Source organism: Apodemus sylvaticus, chromosome 23 (genome assembly GCF_947179515.1).
Source record: "Apodemus sylvaticus chromosome 23, mApoSyl1.1, whole genome shotgun sequence".
In the NCBI taxonomy this organism is placed as follows: domain Eukaryota; kingdom Metazoa; phylum Chordata; class Mammalia; order Rodentia; family Muridae; genus Apodemus; species Apodemus sylvaticus.
The window spans coordinates 36,957,350-36,963,532 of NC_067494.1; positions in this window are offsets into that span (position 1 = coordinate 36,957,350).

A 6,183-nucleotide genomic window follows, 5' to 3' on the forward strand; every position below is an offset into this window, starting at 1 on the left:
TGTGGTGCACAGACTTACATGCAGGCAAAACACCCACCCATCCACATAGAAATCAGTAAGCAAGTAAATAAATCATTTCTTTACCTGTTGGTATTTCTATCTCAAGTAGATTGCATCTTATTCTCTAATGCGTATGTTCTTGGAAATGCAAAGCTTCAAACATCTGCTACAAGGATACTGAATGCTAAACTGTGGTGGTTTCAATAGGTCTGCCCCCCCACACACCCCCAAGGACTCAAGTGTTTAAATGCTTGGCCCATAGGGAGTGGCACTATTAGGACAATTGGCCTAGTTAGAGAGGGTGTGACCTTGTTGGAGGAAGTGTGTCACTGTGGGCTTTGAGGTCTCATAAGCTCAAGTTACACCCAGTCAGTCTCCTGCTGCCTCGGGAATCAAGATTTAGAAATCTCAGCTCCTTCTCCAGCACCATGCCTGCTTATATGCCGCCATGCTGCTGCTTCTTTTTTTTTTTTTTAATTCGATATAATTTTTTATTTACATATCAAATGATTTCCCCTTTTCTAGCCCCCCCCCCACTCCCCGAAAGTCCCATAAGCCCCTTTCTCTTCCCCTGTCCTCCCACCCACCCCTTCCCACTTCCCCGTTCTGGTTTTGCGGAATACTGCTTCACTGAGTCTTTCCAGAACAAGGGGCCACTCCTCCTTTCTCCTTGTACCTCATTTGATGTGTGGATTATGTTTTGGGTATTCCAGTTTTCTAGGTTAATATCCACTTATTAGTGAGTGCATACCATGATTCACCTTTTGAGTCTGGGTTACCTCGCTTAGTATGATGTTCTCTAGCTCCATCCATTTGCCTAAGAATTTCATGAATTCATTGTTTCTAATGGCTGAATAGTACTCCATTGTGTAGATATACCACATTTTTTGCATCCACTCTTCTGTTGAGGGATACCTGGGTTCTTTCCAGCATCTGGCAATTATAAATAGGGCTGCTATGAACATAGTAGAGCATGTATCCTTATTACATGGTGGGGAATCCTCTGGGTATATGCCCAGGAGTGGTATAGCAGGATCTTCTGGAAGTGAGGTGCCCAGTTTTCGGAGGAACCGCCAGACTGATTTCCAGAGTGGTTGTACCAATTTGCAACCCACCAGCAGTGGAGGAGTGTTCCTCTTTCTCCACACCCTCTCCAACACCTGCTGTCTCCTGAATTTTTAATCTTAGCCATTCTGACTGGTGTAAGGTGAAATCTCAGGGTTGTTTTGATTTGCATTTCCCTAATGACTAATGAAGTTGAGCATTTTTTAAGATGCTTCTCCGCCATCCGAAGTTCTTCAGGCCGGGAATGCAGGGTTGGTTCAATATACGGAAATCCATCAATGCAATCCACTATATAAACAAACTCAAAGAAAAAAACCACATGGTCATTTCATTGGATGCTGAAAAAGCATTTGACAAAATTCAGCATCCTTTCATGCTTAAAGTCTTGGAGAGAACAGGAATTCAAGGTCCATACCTAAACATAGTAAAAGCAATATACAGCAAACCGATAGCCAGCATCAAACTAAATGGAGAGAAACTTGAAGCAATCCCACTGAAATTAGGGACCAGACAAGGCTGCCCCCTTTCTCCTTATCTTTTCAATATTGTACTTGAGGTACTAGCTCGGGCAATTCGACAACATAAGGAGGTCAAAGGGATACAAATTGGAAAGGAAGAAGTCAAACTATCATTATTTGCAGACAACATGATAGTCTACCTAAGTGACCCAAAAAACTCCACTAGAGAACTCCTACAGCTGATAAACAACTTCAGCAAAGTGGCAGGTTATAAAATCAACTCAAGCAAATCAGTGGCCTTCCTATACTCAAAGGATAAGCAGGCTGAGAAAGAAATTAGGGAAATGACCCCCTTCACAATAGCCACAAACAGTATAAAGTATCTTGGGGTGACTCTTACCAAACATGTGAAAGATCTGTATGACAAGAACTTCAAGACTCTGAAGAAGAAAATGGAAGAAGACCTCAAAAAATGGGAAAACCTCCCATGCTCATGGATCGGTAGAATCAATATAGTTTAAATGGCCATTTTGCCAAAAGCAATATACAGATTCAATGCAATACCCATCAAAATCCCAACTCAATTCTTCACAGAGTTAGAAAGAGCAATTATCAAATTCATCTGAAACAACAAAAAACCCAGGATAGCCGCCATGTTTCTTACCGTGATGATAATGGACTAATCCTCTAAACTGTAAGCCAGCCCCAATTAAATGTTTTCCTTTATAAGAGTTGCTGTGGTCCTACTATGTTGTCACAGCAATAAAACCCTAACTAAGACACTAATTTAATTGCATATCTGCATATACCAGGTTTCAATGCTTCCCCTCAATACATTCTTGTATTCCCAAAAGAGATTCCAAGTGACTATGGTAAATCATTTGGGTCATTAACAGCTACATAGCATTTCCCTGTGGTCTCCTCCAGGTCATCTTATAAATGTTCTTGGGATGCCTTTCTGCTGATTTGTCATCATGCCATTTGCTGATTTGTAAGAATTACTCCTATATTCCTGATCCCTTAAGATTCCTGATTCCTTTAAGATTTTTATTTTTCCTCTAATTTATAGCTTTCATCTCATTTTCATTAAAGTAGTTTTGATACAAAGAGAATCCTCACTTTAGGCAACTTGACTGAAGCAGTATTTTCTGTTAAAGCTATCCATTTCATTAAAGCACATACATACATATGTATGTATGTATGTATGTATGTATGTATATAAAAATCCTTCCCTATACCAGGGTAATAAAGAATACATCAACTTTGAAATCTTATATGCACCTAACAATAGACAATAACAGGAATGTAAGATTAGTTAGATTGGAATGATAGTGAAAACAGTGCTAAGAAAACACTGGGAAATCTGGCAAAAGTAATATTTCAAGGAAAATGTACAGCCTTGACCACTATTTTAAAAAATACATATTATGAAGTAAGTATGCAAGCTGAGAAATATGGGAGAGGCCGTTGATCTTAACAACATCCGTTTATCACCTTTCTGCACAGGTAAAGTAGCTGTGACACTGATTGCTGAGCCAAGGGGATTGGGTGTCCCTTCCTGTGGCCCATCCCCCAGCCTTCCGTGGAGATAAGTAAGGCCAGGGTAGCCTCACAGCTCCAAATTAGAGAGTCTATAAGACAGAAGCCACCTAAGCCCTCAACACACAAGTTAGAGAACGGTCACTGTGGAGTGTGACCCAACTTGAGACATCCATGTGGACTTTGAGTGAGGAAAATATAAACTTTCAGTGTGTGTGTGTGTGTGTGTGTGTGTGTGTGTGTGTGTGTGTGTGTGTGTTGAACACAAGTGAAAGAGGAAGAGGAGGAAGAGTAAAGTGAGGGGGAGGAGGAGAAGGAAGCGGAAAGAGGGTAACTATTGTCACTGAAGGAGAAAGGAGAGGGCAGAAATTAGTGGAACGGATTGACAGAAAGCCACAACCCAAGGGACTCCTCCCTAGACCCTAGGAGGGCTGTCAGTCAGCCAATTCTGTTTCAAGTCCTCTTGTCAAGTATATTTACACCTCCCCATGGGGTCAAAGCACACACATCAAGAGCTTCCAAAAGGCAAGGTCTTTGGGCTCCACTGTTTATTTATTCCTCCAATCACCCAGGAAATTTGCCCCAATCCTAAGAACAGCCCCCTAATGGAGGGCAGGGGTACAGCTAGGGTAACCGGGGAGCCTCAAATTGGAGAAGTCATAAGATTTCCATAGCTGCCTCACTAACCCACAAAGCCTAAGGAACAGACCAGAAGGCCGGAAGCCAAGAACCACAGGTGCAGAGCCCAGTGGAAGGAAGACTCCCAGGGTGAAGAGCGGAGATTCCATAGAAGTTCCCTCCGGGAGAACACTCTCCACACAGCAAAAGAGCAACACAGTGTTCTAATTAGCATGTACGACTTTCCACTGCCAAGAATAGAATTCAATCTCGTACCCATGAAGCGAGTGAGGGAGCCATCTCCATTCTCAGCTAGTTCCACAAGAGTGCTTTTGATAGCGACACTCCAAAGTATTAACTGGGGAAAAACAGCTGAGGGTGGGGGGGGGGGGGAGGGGGGCAGCGATAATTAACATCTTTAAACACTATTTGAAAATGAGTCTATTTAATTGTCTTCCTTTTAATTTCTTTTTCTTTGTTGGATTACATCAGAGTTGAAGCTCTTCTAGTATGCACCATCTTTTTAGAGTGTAGGGTTCATGGGTGCGGAATTTCTACTTAATAGCCGCAAAGTAGATTAGCACTATTTAGAGCCCAGTGCACATTAAAACTAAACTTTTGCTCTTAGACATTTTTAATAGCTATAGTTTGTTGTATTCAAAATATAAGCAACAACATTTTCCTATGGTTCTATTGCTTAATATGTCCTGGTCAAAGTTCTCAGGAATATTTCATATAGAGGGTTTTTTTTCATACTTTATGTGTGTGTGTGTGTGTGTGTAAGAGAGAGGGGGAGAAAGAAGGAGAGAGGGAGAGGGGAGAGGGGAGGGGGATTGGGAGAAGGAGGGAGAGAGAGACAGAGAGAGAGATCAGAGGATAACTTTTGGGAGGTTTTTACTCTCATTTTTATATGAGTCCTGAGGCTTAGCACACACACGCACACACAGCACACGCGCGCGTGCGCGCGCACACACACACACACACACACACACACACACACATACACACACACGGCACATGCGCACTAGAACATACATCCCTATCTTAACCTAAATTACTGATCAGTCACAAGTCTCCTGCATCTCCTCACATTCCTTCTCTCAGTTCAGTGTTGGTATGTGTATACCTATATTTCTTGGGTCCAAATTACCCTCTTTTAAGATTAAGATTAAGGGTGGATAATGTTAGGCCAAGGACTTAAGGAAGCCACATCTGCTAGTTCCTCCTTAAAGGTATTTGTGTCTCTTCAATTCAAGGCACTGAATGCTCCCTCCGTGAGCTCAGCATCCTTGGCATTCCTTCTGTGAGGGTAATCTGAACATGGCGGAGTCTAAAAGAGCACTACAAACATCACTTAAGTGCCCAGGGAGTAGAAGGGAAAGGTCTTAGCTTTAGTTCCATCTTTAAAATCCTTTTTAAGTTCTGATCTAAATGTCAGCTGCCCCTTGTGGATCCTTGACATATCCATAAGCAAGTTGTAGAATGACGTCATCATTGCCTTCCCTGGTTAGTAGAGATTAACAGAGGCAGATCTGGAGAACTGATAAAGTCAGACTCCACCAGGGGTCTAGTGGAGGCGAAGGATTCACAGAGACAATCAGTACAAAATGTACCTGTAGTGCAGAACAAAGAACGGGCTTGAGTTTTGCTTGGGGGAAAAATATTAGTTGTCTTGGGGCATTTGTAATGTAGTAGGCTGTATCGTATAACTGTGAACTATACCAGTGAATCATGGCCAAATACCCATCAAGTCATCTGGTTCTACCTAACAGTTGAGGGGACATAAATCAAGAAAGGGACAAGGAACATTATCATAAAAAATACAGCCACAACCCAGTCTAGCCTAGTGGCACAGATGATAAAACTGATTTGTAGGGAGTCGCCATTTCCAAAAGTCCTTCCCGAGTCAACAGAAGGGCCCAGCTTCTATACCAGGTAAGGTGCTGAGTAATAATCAGGGTGATTGAAACTGCATAGGCCCGGATTCCTTAGCATCACACAGAGCCCAGCAAACCAAACAAAAGAACCCAGACCAACATCCATTCTTCAGATCCTTTATTGGCCCCATGGTCCGTTCCCATTTCTCTCCCACATTTTCCCTTTGCAAAATGAGTTTGGGGTGACCCTTTTAGACAGAGATGGGTGGCAAAAGCAATTACAGTCTCTAGGGCTGGGAATCAGACTCAGATTTCCTGTGTTTTCATCTAGAATCAATGAAGGAATCTGGGGATCAGGGAGATAAACTGAGGCTAAGCCAAGCCCATGTTCAAACAGGACTCTCGTGTTCAGAGATTCAGAGGGTGCCCAATGATGGTCTGTCATCCTCTCTTGGGTTCTGACTCAGCCAAGCATCAGAGTGACAAAGATATGTATCAGTGACAACCACACTGCCAAGCCACAGACTCCACGGCAGCCTCTGAGAATGGACAAGGGTATTATTTTGTGGGTTATGGACAAAACGGTGAGTAATTCCCTATTGGCTGACCCTGAATGCTTCATTTAC